At 38.2% G+C, this 19,837-nt stretch overlaps 1 protein-coding gene across 4 annotated transcripts in view; it reads left to right on the top strand.

Annotated features, from left to right (window-relative positions):
- LOC102737075 (DIS3-like exonuclease 2) overlaps positions 1 to 19,837 on the top strand; it is a 117,102-nt gene that overhangs the window by 6,705 nt on the left and 90,560 nt on the right. For 2 of the 4 annotated variants that reach the window (XM_081813393.1, XM_081813390.1), the window contains exon 2: positions 10,063 to 10,160. The exons of 1 other annotated variant lie outside the window; for it this stretch is intronic. The gene's annotated coding sequence lies outside the window, so the exon portion shown is untranslated. Of the gene's footprint in view, positions 1 to 5,329; positions 5,480 to 10,062; positions 10,161 to 19,837 lie in introns of those variants that run through there. One more of the 4 variants, XM_081813391.1, reaches the window with a different exon arrangement.

Genomic DNA, 19,837 nt, shown 5'->3' with positions numbered 1-19,837 from the left:
TTTATTTATTTATTTGAGACAGAGAGAATGAGATACAGAGAGCATGAGAGGGAGGAGGGTCAGAGGGAGAAGCAGACTCCCTGCCGAGCAGGGAGCCCGATGCGGGACTCGATCCCGGGACTCCAGGATCATGACCTGAGCCGAAGGCAGTCGCTTAACCAACTGAGCCACCCAGGCGCCCTATTTTAAGTTTTTTAAATGAAAAAATAAATTTGAGTTGTTCAGAGCTCTTTTGCTCCATTAAGACATTTGTTTTCTTTATGATTTACTGAATTTTGCCAGTTTAAATCAGTCTTTATTAATAGTTTGGAAGTAAGGATGCCCTCTGAATTTTATGACTAAAATGCATGGTATTAATAGGGAATAATTTTACATTAATTATTTAGGGCCCAATTTGTATTTGAAGGATATATTAATTACTGGTTAAGACTATATTTTTTAAAAGCTGATGTACTGAGGAATAGTTGACATATTATAAGCTGTATGTATTTAAGGTGTACAGTTTGTTAAGTTAAAAAAAATTTTTTTTTTTTTAAAGCTTTTTAAGTATTCTCTACACCCACCTTGGGGCTTGAACTCATAACCCTGAGATCAGGAGTTGCACATTCCACTGACAGCCAGCCAGGTGCCCCCAATTTGTTAAGTTTTGACATGTGTATATAGTCATCATCACAAATAAGATTGTGAATATATCCATCACCCCCAAAGCTTTCCTCATATCCCTGGCTCCTTGGCCCCCATCCCAGATAACCACTGATCTTTCTGTCACTATATTAATTTTCACTTCCTAGAATTTCCTAGAATTTTATATAAATGGAATCATACAGCATGTAGTTATGCTTCTTTGACTCAGCATAATTATTTTGAGATTCATTTGTGTTTTAGTGCATCAGTAGTTGGTTCTTTAATGCTAGTAATACTCCTTTGTATGAGTGTATCACACAGTTTACTAAATCATTCACTTATTGATGGACATATTGGTTGTTTCCAGTTCTTAACTGGTAACAAAGAAGGCTGCTGTGAAAATCTGTGTATAAATCTTTGTGTGGACATATACTTTTATTTCTCTTTATATGGTATGGTTAACTTTGAAAGAAACTGTCAGAGTTTTCCAAGTACTATTTAGCATTCCCACCAGCAATGTATAAGAGGTCCAGTTCTTCCACATCCTTGTCAGCACTTGGTATGGCCATTTAACTTCAGACATTCTAATAGATGTGTAGTGGTATCTCATGGTGGTGTTGATTTGTCTTTCTCTAATGATTAGTGATGCTCAGTATCTTTTCATGAACTTGTTATCCATATAGCTTCTTTGGTGAAGTGTCTAAATCTTTAGTCCATTTTTAAAAAATATTTTATTTATTGTCAGAGAGAGCGGGAGAGCAAGCACAAGCAGGGGGAGTGGCAGGCAGAGGCAGAGGGAGAAGCAGGCTCCCCACTGAGCAAGGAGCCCAATGCAGGACTTGATTTCAGGACCCTGGGATCATGACCTGAGCTGAAGGCAGACACTTAACTGACTGAGCCACCCAGGCATCCCTCTTTTGTCCATTTTTAATTGGGTTCTGTGTTTTCTTATTACTGAGTTTTAGAAGTTCTTTATAAATTCTGGATGTTAATTCTTTTTCAGCCATAGGATTTGTAGATATTTTTCCTAGTCTCTTTATTCTTTTGTAAGTGTCTTTTGAAGAGCAAAAGCTCTTAATTTTGATAAAGTCCAAATTATAATTTTTTTCTTTTGTTGATGTTTTTGTTGCTTTAAGAAATCTCTTCCTAGTTAATACCACTGAAATATTTTATCTTCTAGGAGTTTTTGTTTTAGGTTTTAGATTTAGATCTATGATCCACTTTGAGTTATTTTTGTGTATAGTAAAAAGTATAGATTAAAGTTCATTTTTTCACATATAGAATCCAATTGTTCTAGAATCATTTGTTGAAAAGACTATTCCTTCAATAAATTGCCTTCTGAGTAGGTTGATAATCTTATATATGTGTTGTATTTCTGGATTCTTTTCTGTTCCATTGATCTATTTGGCTTGATGCCAATACTACATTGATTTGATGACTATAGTTTTATAATAAGACTTGAAGTCAGATGGGGTAAGTCCTTCAGCTTTGCTGTTCTATTTCCAGATTTTGGCTCTTTGAGGTCTTTTTCATTTCTATATTAATTTTAGAGTCAGCTTGTCAGCTTTTCCAAAAAGTCTGCTTGAGAATTTGAGATTGTATTGTATCTATAGATCAGTTTGAGGAGAATTACCATCTTTTTTTTTTTTTTTAAGATTTATTTATTTATTTGAGAGAGAGAGAGAGAGAACATGTGTGCTTGCTCATGCAAGTAGGGAAGGGGCTGAGGGAAAGAATATCCAAGCAGACTCCCCCTGAGCGTGGGGTTGGATGCAGGGCTGGATCCCACGACCCATGAGATCAGGACCTGAGCCAAAACTAAGAGTCAGACGCTTAACTGACTGAGCCACCCAGGTGCCCTGAGGAGAATTACCATCTTAATGATGTGTCTTCCAATCTATGTATATGCTATAGTCTCCATTTAGTTAGATTTTCTTTTATTTCTCTCAGCAATATTTTGTAGTTTTCACTGGGCAAATCGTGTACATCTTTTGTCATTGTTATCCCTATGTATTTCATATATTATTTTCTAATTTTTTATTTTTTTAATTGAAGCATAGTTGACATACAATGTTACATGAGTTTCAGGTGTACAGCATAACGTAGTTCATATTTTTTGATGCTCCTGAAATGGTGGTTTTTCAAATTTTTATCTTTGATGTTGCCACCGTATAGAAATATGATTGATTTTTTGTACATTGATCTTCTCTGTCAATTAGGATATGCTCACTCATTCCATTGGCTTTTTTAAAATAGATTCCATTGGATTTTTTATATAAAGATTATGTCACCTGTGAATACAGTTTTACTTCTTCCTTTCTAATCTTTTATTTTTTTTTTCTTATTGCACTGGATATAATTCCCTGTACGGTATTAAATAGAAGTGGTGAGAGCAGACATATTTGTCTTGTTCTGATCTTAGGAAGAAAGCTCTCAGTCTTTCACCATTAAGTATGATGATAGCTGTAGACTTTTTGTATATGCCCTTTGTCAGTGAGGAAGTTTCCTTCTATTCCTAGTTCACTGAGAGTTTTTTTCAGAAATGAAGTTGGATTTTCACAAATGCTTTTTCTGAGTCTACTGAGATGATCATATGGTTTTTCATTTTTAGTTTAATATGGTGAATTATGTTGATTTTCAGATATTAGAACTAACATTGCATTCTTGAAATAAACCCTACTTAGTCCTGATGTATTATTCTTTTTTTTTAAATATTGTGGGAATTGTAAAATTTTGTTAAAAAAATGTTTTTTAAAGATTTTATTTATTTATTTGACAGAGAGAGACACAGCAAGAGAGGGAACACAAGCAGGGGGAGTGGGAGAGGGAGAAGCAGGCTCCCCGCAGAACAGGGAGCCCAATGTGGGGCTCGATCCCAGGACCCTGGGACCATGACCTGAGCCGAAAGCAGACGCTTAACAACTGAGCCACCCAGGCGCCTCCAAAATTTTATTTTTAAAGATTTGATTTATTGATTTGACAGAGAAGAGAGAGCAAGCACAAGCAAGTCTTGTCTCCAGGCAAAGGGAGAGGGAGTAGCAGACTCCCCGCTGAGCATGGAACCTGATGCAGGGCTCGATCCCAGAACTCTGGGATCATGACCTGAGTCGAAGGCAGACACTTAACTGACTGACCCACCCAGGCACCCCTGTTATAAGGATTTTGATTCACTGTCTTCTACCTTGCTTGTGTCTGACAAGAGATCTGATATCCTTATCTCTGTTTCTCTATACTTAATGTGTCTTTTTTCTTTGCTGCTTTTACAATTTTCCCTTTCAACTACTTTGAAGCAATTTAACTATCATGTGTCTTAGTATAGTTTTCTTTTTTGTGTGTGTGGTTTGTGTCATTGGAAATCTTAGATTTATGGTTCTATAGTTTTTATCAAATGTGGAAAACTTTTGGCTGTTATTTTTTCAAATATTTTTTCTTTCTCCACTTCCCCTCCCCACTTTACAGATTTTTAATTACACATATATTAGGTTGCTTGAAGTTGTCTCCTAGCTCACTGATGCGCTCTTAAAATTTTCTGTCTTTTTTCTTTGCTTTTCATTTTGGATAGTTCCTATTGCTTTATCTTCAAGTTTGTTAATTTTTTCTTTAGTAGTGTCTAATCTGGTGTTAGTCGCATCCAATGTATTTTTCATCTTACGCATCATAGTTTTTATCTCTAGACCTGAGATCACTCTCTGAGCCAAAACCAAGAGTTGGATGCTTAATTGACTGCAAGACCTGGGTGCCCCAATATCTTTGATGTCTCTTAACCCTTTCAATCTTTCCTCTTTTTGAACATATGGAATACGGTTCTAATAACTGCTACTTTACTGTCCTTTTTTATTTCCATACATTTCTACATTCTCTTTCTCTTTTTCTCTCTCACACACCCTATTTTTATTTTTTATATTTTATTTTTTATTTTTTTAAGATTTTATTTATTTGCGAGAGACAGAGAGCATGAGAGGGAGGAGGGTCAGAGGGAGAAGCAGACTCCCTGCTGAGCAGGGAGCCCGATGGGGGACTCAATCCCGGGACTCCAGGATCATGACCTGAGCCAAAGGCAGTCGCTTAACCAACTGAGCCACCCAGGCGCCCCTCACACACCCTATTTATTAAAGGAAGTAATGCGGAGTGCCTGGGTGGCTCAGTTGGTTGAGCATCCGACTCTTGATTTTGGCTCAGGTCACGATCTCAAGGTTGTGGGATCAAGCCCCGCGTCAGATTCTGCACTCAGTGCAGAGTCTGCTTGTCCCTCTCTCTCTGCTCCTCCCCCTGCTCTCTCTCTGTCTCTAAAATAAATAAAATCTTAAAAAAATAAAGTAATGCAAGATATTTAATAATTTCTTTATTTTGTGTGTTTGGAAACAGGCTTATGAAAGGTAGTTTGGTTTGGTCAGGGTTAGACAATGTTCAGATTTAAATCTAGGTTTTTCACAACTTCTGCTCTTTCTGTTACTCCTGCCTCAGTAGGAGGAATAAGACAAATATAGAACTAAAAAATAGTAGGGAAGGCACCATAATAGAGAAGAATTATGCAAAATCATAAGGGAGTATGTAGATTAAAAAGACTTCTAAGGATGCAGGAAGCTTTTGGGATGAAACCTGAAGGACAGGTAAGATTTTGCAGGTTCTTTTTTTTTTTAATTTTATTTATTTATTTATTTGACAGAGAGAGAGCACGCACAAGCAGGGGGAGCAGCAGCAGAGGGAGAGAGAGAGAAGCAGGTTCCCTGCTGAGCAAGGAGCTCAATGCGTGCTGGGCTTGATGCGGGCTCCATCCCAGGACTTGGGATCATGACCTGAGCCAAAGGCAGACGCTTAACCGACTGAGCCACCCAGACACCCTGAGATTTTGCAGGTTGTTCTAATGAGGGTGAAGCATTTCAGGAGGAGAGGAGTGTATTGCAATGTGTGGGTTTGGAAGATTGGGGTGTGTGTTTAGCTGAATTGGGTTTGAATATGGAAAGCAGATGACTAGGGAGGTTGGACTGAATTGTTGAGTATTTTTGATGTCTGGCTTTAACACCACTTTTTAATATATCTTGTCTTCAGTTGCTGCATGCCTCTGACACAGGGATGGTGTCTTTTAAAATTTCTTTTCATTACTTAGTACAGTCTTGTATATAATTCACAGGTTTATTGATTGATTAATAACATTTTCTTACTCTAGTACCCTTGGTTCTACTTTATTATTACTTGTGATTGCATTGTTTATTGTATAAGAAGTCTTAAATCTTGTATTCATAAAATTCCTTCCAAAGAAGTCAGCATACTTTGTGCAAATTCATTTATCGATTGTCTCAGCAGTCAGCTTACCATACGCAAAGAGTATCCCACTTCCTCAGGCATCCAGAATCCTGCTTCAACTTAAGGGTCATTGTGTAATCTTGTACTGTTCTAGTGAAAGGAATGCTCAGATGATAGTGTTGTGGGCAGAGCCCAGGCCTGGTTCCCTGGGACTTTTTTACTTCTGGCTGGTAGGGAGGAGTACATACGGTACTGTCCTTGAACTCACAAGCGCTCACTACATGCAGAGTTGGCTCTGACACCGCAAGTGCTCAACTGGACTCACTCTCATCTTTGTACGGTATCTAAATCGGGAGCTGAAGTTTCAACAACGGTTTCATTGAATTTCAGTCAATTAAAAACTAATTAATGGAAAAATGTCTTACTGTTCAAATTGCATCATTCTTCCTGCAATGCTTTTAATTTTCTTTTTTTTTTAAATTTTTTTTTTTTTAAGATTTTTTATTTATTTATTTGCGAGAGAGACAATGAGAGACAGAGAGCATGAGAGGGAGGAGGGTCAGAGGGAGAAGCAGACTCCCCGCCGAGCAGGGAGCCCGATGCGGGACTCGATCCTGGGACTCCAGGATCATGACCTGAGCCGAAGGCAGTCGCTTAACCAACTGAGCCATCCAGGTGCCCCGATGCTTTTAATTTTCTTATGCAAACCTTTTTACCCTGGAGTTCTGGCAAGTGCCCTCTTTGTGGATCTCCCTGAAGTGACTGCTAGTGGTTCTCAGTGAGTTTGATCAAAGAGTGCATTGCCCTTCGTTGTAAACTCTCCCTACACCCATGAATCTCCTTGCTAATGCAGCTTCAGAAGAAAAGGTGAAAATCAAGGATTTTGCTAACTCCTGAAAGTTGTCTACTTAGAAGGAGATGACAGAACCAAGCAGATTTTTGGTGGCAAACATTGAATCTAGAATTAAGAGACTATATATATATGTCTTTACATGCAATCTGTACAGTGTTTTTTTGTTTTACTTTTTTTATTTGAGTATAGTTGGCACACAATGTGACATTAGTTTCAAGTGTACAACATAATGATCCAATTTCTTTATACATTGTGCTGTGCTCACCACGAGTGTAGCTACCATCTGTCACCATAACAAAGCTGTTACAAGATCATTGGCTATATGCTGTGCCTTTTTTTTTTAATTTTATTTTATTATGTTATGCTAGTCACCATACATTACATCATTAGTTTTTTTTTTGCAAAATATAACCTTATATTTGATGTACAAAAATATAATGTTATATCTCTATATCTGAATTTCTTTCTTTTTCATTTTTTATTTCAATACATGTCCTCTAATAGCCATCACTGGGCTAACCCATCCCCCCAGCCCCCTCCCCTCTAGAACCCTCAGTTTGTTTCTCAGAGTCCATAGTCTCTCATGGTTCGTCTTCCCCTCCGATTCCCCCCTCTTCATTTTTCCCTTCCTACTATCTTCTTTTTTTTTTTTTTAAACATATAATGTATTATTTGTTTCAGAGGTACAGGTCTGTGATTCATCAGTCTTACACAATTCACAGCGTTCACCATAGCACATACCCTCCCCAGTGTCTATCACCCAGCCACCCCATCCCTCCCACCCCCCACCACTCTAGCAACCCTCAGTTTGTTTCCTGAGACTAAGAATTCCTCATATCAGTGAGATCATATGATACATGTCTTTCTCTGATTGACTTATTATGCTGTGCCTTTTTAATCCCACATTGTTTTTTTGTTTTTAAATTATGGTCTTTTATTAAATACTGAGAAGTTATAAAATAATGTATGAAACATATATGTAAGGTATGCAGAATAATAGGGCAATGAGTATCCATATAACAACCACCGAGTGTAGGAAAAAATGTCATTGCTGTTGAAGATCTATGTTCTTGTTTGTAATCCTACCCCTTCTTTTCCCTTTCAGAGGTAACCTGAGTTTTGTATTTTCTTTATACTTGAACCACATCCTTTGTATCCTTTTTTTTTTTAAAGATTTTATTTATTTATTTATTTATTAGAGAGTGAGTGGGAGAGAAACAGCATGAGAGGGGAGAGGGTCAGAGGGAGAAGCAGGCTCCCCGCTGAGCCAGGAGCCCGATGTGGGACTTGATCCCAAGACCCTGGGATCGTGACCTGAGCTGAAGGCAGTCGCTTAACCAACTGAGCCACCCAGGCGCCCGACATCCTTTGTATCCTTAAACTGTTTTTTAATTTTTGCATGTTTTTGAAATTTGTAAAATGGAATCACAATACAGATATTTTTCAGTGATTTGCTTCTCCCTAGAACATTATGTGTGTCTGCTTTGGTCACATTGTGCCAATAATGAATCCTGGCCTGCTTGTACTTAGGAGCATAAATTTCTTTCTTTCTTTTTTTTTTTTTAAAGATTTTATTTATTTATTTGAGAGAGAATGAGATAGAGAGAGAGAGAGCATGAGAGGGGGGAGGGTCAGAGGGAGAAGCAGACTCCCCGCTGAGCAAGGAGCCCGACACGGGATTTGATCCTGGGACTCCAGGATCATGACCTGAGCCGAAGGCAGTCGCTTAACCAACTGAGCCACCCAGGCGCCCGCATAAATTTATTTCTTAATAATTTTCCTCACAGTCTCATAAAGAATAAGATTCATATGTTTCTGCCTTTTAGAAATAAAAAAAAGATAATGCTTTCTGACTGGATAGAAATAAGCCAGTTTCCTTTAAGGCCTTCCATCTCCATGCGCTCCAGAACCCATCTCTGAGGGCCATACCTTAGTGAGTGGGTAGAAGTCCTTGAAGGTGGCTTATTTTTCCTGTCTTTCCCCTTCTTCTGTACCTTGGGCAGCCCGGACACTCCCCATTCCTCAAATAGGTATGGTTTTGGGGTTCTTTATCCTGACTGCACATAAGAATAATACCATGCCTATGCAAAGACTGGCCAATTAAATTTCAGTATTTCTTTTTTTGACTGTTCCTATCTTTTGTCTGTTCTTTTTTGTTTGTTTGTTTAACTTTGTTTTAATTGGGTTTCTTCTTTCATATTGATTTGTAGGTCTTGACATCTTGACATATTCTGTATATAAATCCTTGGATTTTTTTTTTTAAAGATTTATTTATTTGAGAGGGACAGAGAGCAAGAGCAGGAACACAGAGGGAGAGTGAGAGGGAGAAGCAGACTCCCCGCAGAGCAGAGAGCCTGACCCAGGGCTCCTTCCCTCTCCCTGTCCTCTGGCAACCACCAATCTCTGTTATGTCTCTGTGCATTTACCTATTCTGGATATTTCATATACATGGAATCATATGTGACCTCGTGTCTGTCTGGCTTTTTTCACTTAGTATAATGTTTTTAAGTTTCATCCATGTTGTAACATGGGTTCATTCCTTCAGATACACTCATTATTTATGGCTAAAAAAGATTCCATTTTATGTATATGCCACTATTTATCCATTGAGGGACATTTGGGTTGTTTCCACCTTTTGGCTATTATGAATAGTTCTGCTATGAACATGTGTGTATAAGTATTTGTTTGGATAATTATTTTCAACTCTTTTGGGTATATGCCTAGAACTGGAGTTGCTGGGTCATATGGTAATCCCATGTTTAACTTTTTGAGGAACGTCCAGTCTGTTTTCCATAGTGGCTGAACCATTTTACATATCTACCAGGAATTTATGAAAGTTCCACTTTCTCCACATCCTTGCCAATATTTGTTATTTTCTGGTTTGTGTTTTGTTTTGTTATAGCCTTCTGAGTGAGTGTGAAGGGGACCTCATTGTGGTTTTGATTTACATTTTCTTGATGGCTAATGATGTTGAACATGTTTTCATGAGTTTTTTGGCCTTGAATATATCTTCTTTGGAGTAATGTCCATTTGCATCCTTTGCCTTTTTTCTTCCATTTGATTGTTAAGATGAAATTGTCAATTTCTATAAAAAAGTCATGATTTGAATTTAATTGTGGTTACATTGTAATTTTTTAATCAATTTATAGCTGACATCTTTATAATATTGTGTCTTTCTGGTCAAGAGCAGGGTTTGTTTCTTTGTTTAGGTCTTCTGTGTTTTAAAAAATAATTTAAAAATTTAATTTAGATCTTATATCAGTCTTATTAATTTTATCCTCAGGCATTTTGTGATTTTGGTTGCTACTTAGAATTAATCTTTCTCTCTGTTTTGTTTTTAGATTATTGTGGGCATATAGGAATGTTAGTGATAACTTATTTGTTGATTTTGGATCTACCCTTTCTGCATTCTTGCTGAAATCATGAGTCTTAATAAATTGTGAGTATATCCTTTGAGATTTTCTAGATAGTGATATTATCTGTAAATATTGAAAACCTAGTCTTTTTTCCAATATTTCTTCTTTTTACCAACTTTTTTGATTACATCGACGAGGACCTCTCTGGTACAGTGTTGAGTTGTTGGTGATATCCTTTCTGAACTTTAACATTACACCACTAAGTACAATGTTTACTGTTTCTGACTTATTTTTTAAAAATATTTAATTAATTTATTTATTTGAGAGAGAGAGGGCACAAGTTGGGGGGAGGGCAGAGAGAGGGAGAAGCAGACTCCCTGCTGAGCAGGGAACCCGATGAGGGGCTCGATCCTAGTCAAAGGCAGATGCTTAACCGGCTGAGCCACCCAGGTACCCTGACTTTTTTCGCACTATTTCTTTATTTGCTAAGGTTTTTTTTTTTTTTTTTTTAATGCTGCTTAATACTAATTGGTGATAAACTGTATAATGTTTTTTGTTGGGCATTTATTAAGCTGTCCACCTCCCCCTGTTACTATGTAGTAAATCATATTAATATGTAGATTCTCTTAGAATATATCTTGAGCGTGATCTTCCATATGCTGTTGGGATTCAGTTTGTTAATATCTTTTTTTTTTTTTTTAAGATTTTATTTATTTATTAGAGAGCAAGCAAGAGAGAAACAGCATGAGAGAGGAGAGGGTCAGAGGGAGAAGCAGGCTCCCCACTGAGCCGGGAGCCCGATGTGGGACTTGATCCCAGGACCCTGGGATCATGACCTGAGCTGAAGGCAGTCGCTTAACCAACTGAGCCACCCAGGCGCCCCAGTTTGTTAATATCTTACTTAGTATTTTTGCATCTGTGTTCATAAGTGAGATTGTCCTATATTACTATTATTATTGCTTATGTGCTTTCCTTGTTTGGGTTTGAAATCTAGAATACAGTTAACATTTAGCATGTTAGGGAGTTTTTCATCTTTTTCTTTTTTTTTTTAAGATTTTATTTATTTGAGAGAGAGCATGTAAGCATGGGGGGAGGGAGGGGCAGAGGGATAGGCAGGCTCCCACTGAGCAGAGAGCCTGACAGGGGGCTTGATCCCAGGACTCTGGGATCATGACCTGAGCTGAAGACAGATGCTTAACCAACTGAGCCACCCAGGCACCCCTCATCTTTTTCTGTACTTTGGAGTAATTTACCTAACATGGGAAGCAAGATATTTGCTTTTATATTTGTTTATGATATGGTGTGTGTTCAATACTTACATATTTTAATTTTTTGCAATTGAATCTATTAATCTTTTTATCATTTCATATTTTGTGGTCACTTCTTTAATCCATCAGATTTGGTGTGGGGCAGTTCATTTCCTTCCCCTATGTAGTTGACCATTGTTCCACCACCATTTAGTGAGAAATCTATCTTTATTCCACTGATCTGAATTGACACCTTACTCATACATTATTTACAAATTTCGATGTGTTTCTTAGCTTTATTATTTATTTATCTTTGCTGCTGGTTTTTTTTTTTTTAATTTTATTTATTTATTTGACAGAGAGAGAGACAGCGAGAGAGGGAACACAAGCAGGGGGAGTAGGAAAGGGAGAAGCAGGCTTCCCGCTGAGCAGGGAGCCCGATGTGGGGCTTGATCTCAGGACCCTGAGATCATGACTTGAGCCGAAGGCAGTTTTGCTTAACCAACTGAGCCACCCGGGCGCCCCCTTCCATTCATTCATTCATTCATTCATTCATTTATTTATTTATTTATTTATTAATTATTTGACAGAGAGAGAGAGCAAGCACAAGCAGGGAGAGGGAGAAGGAGAAGCAGGCTCCCCGCAGAGCAGGGAGCCCAATGCGGGGCTCGATCCCAGTACCCTGGGATCATGACCTGAGCTGAAGGCAGACACTTAACCAACTGAGCCACCCAGGCACCCCTTATCTTGCTTCTTAACTGAGGATATTTCTTGTATATTGAAGACCTGGAGCTAAGCACTTCTGTCTATAGAGTGAAAAAAACTGTCTTGGCTTTCACAGAGGATTTATGGCACAGGGGATCCACTGGAGGACATGGATTAGCTGATAGTGGTTTAGAAATGGCTGGAGTTTGAAATGGTGGCTACTGTGAGAGGCCTGGACTAAAAATGGGTGGATTAATGTGGGTCTACTCTAGAGTGAGTGTCACTGACTAAGAACTTGGAATTCCTGGGAGAGGGAAGCCTCATGAAGTGGAGAGATGGTCCTGAGGGCTGCACAAGAACTCACACTGAGTCTCTTGGAACTGATTAAAGGGATTCTGGCTCCTAGCAAGATGGAGATTCTGAGCTGGAAGGAACCTTAGATCCTCATCCCTTACAACTGACTTAGACTTGTGCAAAGTATTTGAGGCCTTGGGGAACTGGAAAACATTTTTGAATCTACTTTTTAGCTTTTGGCTTCTGAAGTAAAGGTTGGACTAGAGACTGAGATGCAGCAAATCAGAGAACAAATACGGTGCTCAGTGGGGAGAATTGGAGAATATGTTTGGAGAAGCTTATTAGAGACACATAGTCATTATATTCCTGGGACAGTTTTTTAAATATTTAAAAAATAGTTATATATGACTTAGGTAAAGAATTAAAAATAGAATCAAGTTCTTTATTGCCCAATTTTCTAATTTAGTATTAGTGGGATATAATAAAAAGGCTATTAATTTAGTAGTGTCTGAACTCATTCTAATACTTTTGATTGTGCTGGATTTTCTAAGTAGCAGGGATTCATTTATCATTGATCTTTTGCCTCTTTTCTAATGTTTATATGGTCTTGGTTATAGCAATGACTAGTGCCTTTAGAATGATATTAAATAACACTATAATAGCTGGCATCCTTTTCCTATTCTTAAGTTAATAGGAATGCTTCTAGTGCTTCACAATTTTAAGTTATTTTTTGTTTTAAGTTTTTTCCTTTTTAAATTTTATTTTTAAATTAAGCTTTTTACTTTGAGATACTTGTAGATTCACATGCAGTTGTAAGAAGAAATACAGAGAGATCCTGTGGATATTTCACCCAGTTTCCTCATGTGTAACTATAATATCACAACTAGGAAATTGATGTCAATACAATCCACCCATGTTATTTTGATTTCATTAGTTTTAGTTGTACTGGGGTGTGTGTGTGTGTGTGTGTGTATTCTGTCACATCTGTAGATCTGTGTGACCACCAGTGCAGTCAAGATACAAAATAGGTCCTGCACAAGAATCTCCTGGGCTACCCTTTCATAGCTACAGCCATCTCCCTCCCTCTCTGCCTTCTTAACCCTTGGCAACCGTGACACTCTCCTCTCTCTCTCTGATTTGTCATTTCAAGAATACTATAAATGGAACCATACAGTACATAACCTTTGAGATTGCTTCACTCCACATAATTCCCTTGCAGTTCATCCAGGTTATTGTATATATCAATAGTTCGTTCCTGTTTATTGTGAGTAGTATTTCCTGGCATGAACGTACCACAGCTTGTTTCACCATTTATCTGCTGAAGGGCACATCTGGGTTGTTTTCAGTTTTTGGCTATTACAAATAAAGTTTTATCAGTTGATCAGTAATGCATCTTTTAGCATCTTTCCCCCTCTAGTGCAGGATCTAGTCTAGGGTCACACATAACATTTAGTTGTCCTGTTTCCTTTGTCTTCTTTAATCTGGAAATATTCTTTTAGCGTTTGTCTTTTGTGACATTGATATTTTTGAAGAATAGAGTCCTCTTTTTTTTTTTTTTTTAAGGATGTTCCTCATTTGGTTTGTTTGATGTTTCCTCATGATTAAATTCAAGTTATGTATTATTCTTGGCCTGAATACTACAGAAGAGGTGTTGTTTCCTTGATAAATTCATCTTATTGCATTAGAAAAACATTCTTTTTAGTAGTTTACTGAGAAGTCTTAATTCAGAACGGGTGTAGGGTGCACAATGTTAGAGCTTGGAGTCTAGGCCACTGGCTGGCTGGTGGACTCAGAAGCAGTGTAGGTAGTATGCTACACAAGCGACCAGGGTCTCTGGCTCAAGTGCATGCACTTTGATAGTAATTCTTGGAACAAGTAAAAAAACAACAAAATAAAACACATGCCTTTGGCTTCTATCTTCATGATGATTTGGTTCCATTCCATTAATTTACTAACCTAATGAATATGTTAACAGATCTCTACCATGGGTTCATGTTTTATAATTTTTAAAAATGTTGGACTTAGTATTTTATTTTTTATATTGGGTTTTGCATTTTTGTTTATAATAAAAATTTCTCTGTAGTTCTGTATGTAAAAGAGAGTGTGTGTGTTCTTTCTTTGTCAGATTTGGTATCGGGGTTGTTTAGCCTCGTAGAATAAATTGAAAAGCTTCCATAACATTGAAATTATCTGTCTCTCAAATCATCTTGGCCTGGTGCAATTTGGGGGGAGTGTGTGGATCTTTGGCAGTGTTTTCTGGTTTCTTCTCTGTGATTAAAGATCTATTTAGGTTTTTACCTTTTTTTAAAGTTCTGTCCCTGTCCTACTTTCCATTGCTCTTAGAATAAAGACCCAGGCTGTGCATCTGGGGTCGTGTACTCTTGATCCTGCCTACGTGTTATCACCATTCTTTTATTTCTTCAGTTGCTAGAGCTAACTTTGAGCCCTCCTAGGTTTCCCCTCTTCTTATGCTCATACCAAGTCTTACCAATTCTGTTCTTAATTTGTATTTTGAACCCGTCTCCCTTTTTTCCATCCCCACTGCTACCTGGATCCTTCCAGTTGTCTTAATAGGTTTTTCAGTCCCCAGTGTCTCCTTCCAAATCAGCCTCTGAATTGCAGCTGCAGTGATCATGGTAACATGCAGATCTGATCATGTTAGGCCCCTGAACATTCTTTGGTGATTCCAGGGCAGAACTTTTCCCCAGTGCTTCTGACTTGGGTACAAGACTCCTTTTGCTTATCCCTGTTTTCCAGCTTCTAGCTTCCATCAGCGCCCCAGCAGTCCAGCTGCACCTCATTACCTAGAATTTCTTTGCCCATGCTTGTTGCTGTTTGTCCTCTGACCCTCTCCTCAGCTTCTTCATCTTTGAGTGTTTCTCACAAGCCTTTCTCTGTGAAGCCCTCCCAGAGGGGACCTCTTCACCAACAGAGTTTACTAGTTCCTCTCCGTGCAGCTACCTTACTTTTGCTCTTTTGTGACTGTAGTTCTCTTCTATTGAAACTATTTTTTACATGTCTTTTTCTGCTATATCCTGTGAGCTTTTTAAGGGCAGAAGCTTTGCATGTCATGTTAGTAATGTGCTTGGCTCCATAGATTCTTAGATGTTTGTTGAATGAGTACAAGCTGTAGTTAGAGGTTTGTGAGAAAACTAATTTGATTGAAGCAGAAGGTTATAATAGGAGTAGGGAAGACAATAAGCCTGTATGGGCCAACAGATTATGAAGCAGCTGAAATGTTTGGACTCTGTCTTTAGTTAGCAAGATGGGTAGAGGAAGAAAGCAAGAGGAGGCAAGGTCATTTATTATTGTTGTGCTATAGAGACTGATTAAAGTACTACCATCATGGTATTTTTAGATTTTTTGGTCTTTTTTAAAAAGTGTGAGTGCTGGTTTTTCAAATAAATGAAGATTGCTGCTAGGGCGCCAGGGTGGCTCAGTTGGTTGAGCGTCTGACTCTTGGTTTCAGCTCAGGGCATGGTCTCATGGTTGTGGGATTGAGCCCCATGTCGGGCTCTGCACTGAGCTGAACATGGAGCCTGCTTGGGATTCTCTCTCTCCTCTCCCTCCCCTCCGCCCCCCCCCCATGCTCTCTCTCAAAAATTAAAAAAAAAAAAAAGATTGCTGCAAAGATAAAATAAATGACCTTACGTTAATAATAGCAAATGCTTTTTGAGTGCTTACTATCTGCCAGGCACTCTTGTGAGAGCTTTACTTATATTACCTTATTTAGTACTCCCGACAGCTCTGCAAGATAGGTTTTTTTGTCGGCCTGTTTTAGATGGTAAAACTGAGGCACAGAGATGTGAAGTAACATGCCCAGAGCCACAGCTTTTAAGTGGCAGAACTAAGATTCAAACTTGGGCATTTTGGCTGCAGAAGCCTTTTAACCACTAAGCTCTGCTGTCTTCCATTAATCTTATAGCTTATTGGGTGGCACCTAGCTTTCCAGAAACTGGCATTTTAACCTTGAACTAAGGACCAGTGAAACCATTTTCTATGTTAGTGGACATGAGCAAGTATTTTTTGACTTCTTTTCTAGTAGATAATCCATTTTGTGGTGGCTTCAAATGTTTCATCTGTTACCTCAAGTGGGGGCTAAAATTGAGCCCATTCTGCATCCGATTAGCATTTAGGGTACTTTCTGAAAGTGTTAAATGTTTGAAATGAAGTTTAAATGCCACCAGTTGGTTGTTTTAGCAAATCAGAAATGAGAGCTTAAACGAAACCTTATTAAGTTAGTTGCCTGGCCCCTGTCATTCAGGCCAGGTAAGGATTGTTTCTTCTAGCACATTCTTCAGTGCTTGGTCCAGTCTTTGTTAATTGTCTCAAAGAAATAGCTCCACTATCCCTGAAGGAAAGCGGTTTTCTAATCTCTGATCTGAGAGTTTTTCTTTGTAATTAGATGTGGAGATTAAAATGTGCTTTATTCTGAGTTTCTTTTAAGGTCACTACCGTCTGAAGTAGTACAGAATACATGAGTCTGGGTTTGCCAAGATTACAGTTGCTGTGGGAATCATAACTTTGGATTTCCTCACATCTGGATTAGTGAAATTTGCACAAAGCCTGTGTATGAATATAAGCCTTATATTTTATGTGCATCTAGAGATAGCAAGATCTTAGTGACGTAGCTTCCCGATAAATGACAAATTGAACATTGGCTGTCTGATGTTTTAAAATAATCAGAAGATTCTGAACTTGGCTGTGGAGTCAGTGTCCCATACTCTGCTTCTCTGCTCAGAAGGCTTGCATCCACCCTGGGAAACTGGAGGTCTGGAGTGGAAGTAGAGGACCAGCTTGTTTCCCCGGGGCCTCTAGACCTCCGGTTTTCTGTCTCCCTGAGAAGTAGGGATTCCGGTGCTGCTGTTTTGAGTTCTGCTTTTGAAGCAGCAAGGAGAAGAAATGCTGCAGGTCTTAGTTGCCTTTCAGTGTTCTTGGAATTCTTTTGGTTCTTTGCTTCCTTGGATTATCCTATTTTTCTGCTCTCTACCTGAAGTGATTAACTGTTACATCCGCGGTAATGCCCTTGTGGGTGGTAGAGGTTTCTATCTGGGAAATGTAGAATTTTGAAAAGCCACAAACCCTAGAGTCACCCTCTTTCAAACTCACTTCTGTTGAATGGTGTGAATGTGAACCATAGTTTCTCTACAGAAAGGAGGGCTAGCATCAGTTTGTCTTGGGACGCCTCTCTCAAGGTCCCCTAGTCCAGGGCGCTCAGCTGACACACAGATTCAAAATTGACAAGTTGGCTTAGGGGTCATTCAACTTTCCCCATTTTTCCATCTGTGGTCTGGATTCAGTCTTCATCTTTTTGCCATTTGGAATGTGGTGTCCTGCATTCCTCCAGATGCCTTGAATAATGCTAGAAATCTTCATTGTCATTTTTGAGGGGACAGTACAACTGCTTGTGACTTGGCTTGTCTTCCCCCGGGAGTGTCTACAGTGCATGATAAGCACCTTGTGTTGTAGGCGGTAGCATGGTCCTCAGCGAGGACTTCCCGTAGAGAGTAAATTCCACATGTCTGTGGCTGCAGCCTTTGAGAGTAGGCATTGGTGTAGCCACATTTTCCCGAGAAGAAAGTAATGATATAACGGACAGAGTTTTAAAAATAAAGAGCTAACACAGAAGCCAGCTTGGTAATAATCTCTTGTGTAAAATAAAATAAAAAAATTAAAAAAAATAAAATAAAAAAAAATTTTTTTTTCATGAAAACTGACATTTGATATCATATGAACCTAGAGAAAATTACTTTCACTTCTTGTATATTTTAGTCATTCTGTTCATCTGATTATAGATTCTAAAAGTTAGACATTTTTCTAAATTGCCATGGTAAAATTGGCCATGTGGGTAAGCTTTGCAGCTCTTTCCTTTGTCTTATTAATTTTGAGATTAGTGTTTGTGGGTAGATAATGGCTTTGATTACCATTTAAATTATGCATATAGCTGGTGGGTGAATTATATTCTCAGCTTTATTATTAAGTAGCTGTTCTGTATCATAGCCTGAAATTTGGATTACACCTGTATGATAACCTTGTTCCATAAAATTTATGCTTTATGTAATAAAGTAAAGGCCTTAAGGGATAACAGTAGCTATCACTGAATTGTTTGCTGAATAGAATATTTTGCCATTTATGCCCTGTAATTTAGAGTTCTTAAAAGGGAATTTAAAAGTCTTCCCATGTGCTTCAGTATAATTTAGTATGTATATGTGTATATGGGGGATATGAAGCCTGTGTGTGTGTGTGTGTGTGTGTGTGTGTGTAGGAGTAGATGAAAAACATTGGCTATTTATTGGTAGTTGTTGAATTTGAGTGATGAGCATGTATTTATTACTTCATTCTTTCTATTTTGTATGTGTATTTACATTTCCAAAATGAAAAGATAAAAGAACCTCTCCAAAAAGTAATGAAGAAAAGTGAAAAGATTGCAGACAGACTTTATTTGATAGCATGGACTAGGAGTTCATGCAATACATGTCACGATTTCTAATACCTTCTAGAGTGGCTTTTTCAGTGCTGCTGAAATATTGCCCTGAATTATGTCAGGAGAGAATATTATTTTATTCTGTGTTTGCCCAAGTTTACTGATCACGGCAGAGATTTTCCGGTGTGACTGACTGCTCACACATTATGAAAATAAAACCCTGTATGTTTTTGAGATGCTTTCTTTTGCTATTTGGTGCTGAGTATGAATTCTGACACCAATGGGTACCTTCCTTTGCCTAAAGAGATTCTGATTTCTGTTATAAAAAAAATGAAGTCTTTATTTGGTCCCTATTCTAGATTCCACAAGTTTCTCTGTTCCTTCCTCACTGGATAAAAAGAGATTTCTTCTTATTTCTAAAGGTACTTGTGTTTGACCCGAGCCTTCAGCTACTTTTTCTAAAATTTGTCTCCAAAGTTTGCACATTTATCCCAAAAGAGAGACTAGAGTAAATTTCAGGGGGTTGAAAATGACATTTGGTATGAAAGTCTTTAAAGCATAATCTTATTTGTTCCAATTTGGTAATTCTGTAGATGACTTAATCATAGTAATAAAATATGGGAGAGAAACATGAGATTGAATTTATAACATAATCCTGTACAAAGTACACATGACCAATGAAGCTGTTTACTGAAAAATGAAGCAGTTTCCACCTCATAGTATTTTGGGGTCAAGCTTATTTGGTAGCAAAGCTTTTATTTGAGAAGAGCCTGGGTTGATCTCTTTTGATTTTGATTTTGTATGCTGCCTGATTGCATATCTTACATTTGTTGTTGTGTCATTTATGACCAGAACTCTGGTACTTCAATGACATTAAGATGATTCTGTCTTGGGCGCCTGGGTGGCTCAGTTGGTTAAGCGACTGCCTTCGGCTCAGGTCATGATCCTGGAGTCCCGGGATCGAGTCCCACATCGGGCTCCCTGCTCAGCAGGGAGTCTGCTTCTCCCTCTGACCTTCCTCCTTCTCATGCTCTCTGTCTCTCATTCTCTCTCTCTCAAATAAATAAATAAAATCTTTAAAAAAAAAAAA

The sequence above is a fragment of the Leptonychotes weddellii genome, chromosome 3 (genome assembly GCF_054177405.1).
Source record: "Leptonychotes weddellii isolate Sample4059 chromosome 3, ASM5417740v2, whole genome shotgun sequence".
Lineage (NCBI taxonomy): Eukaryota > Metazoa > Chordata > Mammalia > Carnivora > Phocidae > Leptonychotes > Leptonychotes weddellii.
Note: the sequence above shows the minus strand (reverse complement) of the source record. Positions and strands in the feature narration are given on the sequence as shown.